The sequence below is a fragment of the Triticum dicoccoides genome, chromosome 6B (genome assembly GCF_002162155.2).
Source record: "Triticum dicoccoides isolate Atlit2015 ecotype Zavitan chromosome 6B, WEW_v2.0, whole genome shotgun sequence".
Classification (NCBI taxonomy): domain Eukaryota; kingdom Viridiplantae; phylum Streptophyta; class Magnoliopsida; order Poales; family Poaceae; genus Triticum; species Triticum dicoccoides.
Window position 1 is genome coordinate 254,409,925 of NC_041391.1, and position 687 is coordinate 254,410,611.

The window sequence follows — 687 nt, forward strand, 5'->3', positions numbered from 1 at the left end:
GGTCTTATAGCTCAAAATAATCAGTAAATGCGTGAAAAAAAAACAAATGAAGTCAGAAAGGGTTGTAAATTGATGATGTGGCTTTGAATGGTACATTTTGAACACAGAAAAACAAGGGGGTTCAAATAAGTTCAAAAGAAATTAAATCCCTTTGTAACAGACGATTTTCCGTATGAAATCCTGATACTTCAAAGGAGATTGTCTGTTTTGTACACGAAGTGCATCCAGTTTTTGCCGTAAGCCTCTCTACTTTGTTGCACATGCTATGTGGGTGAAGTGATGATACCATGCAAACTTGGAAACTTTTCAGAGTTCATTTCAAATGCTTTTCATCTTCATGGTCTTATAGCTCAAAATAATCAGTAAATGCATGAAAAATAACAAATGAAGTCATAAAGGGTTGTAAATTGATGATGTGGCTTTGAATGGTGCATTTTGAACACAGAAAAACAAGGGGGTTCAAATAAGTTCAAAAGAAATTAAATCCCTTTGTAATAGACGAGTTTCCGTATGAAACCCTGATACTTCGAAGGAGATTGTCTGTTTTGTACACGAAAGTCATCCGGTTTTTGCCGTAAGCCTCTCTACTTTGTTGCACATGCTATGTGGGTGAAGTGATGATACCATGCCAACTTGGAAACTTTTCAGAGTTCATTTCAAATGCTTTTCATCTTCATGGTCTTATGG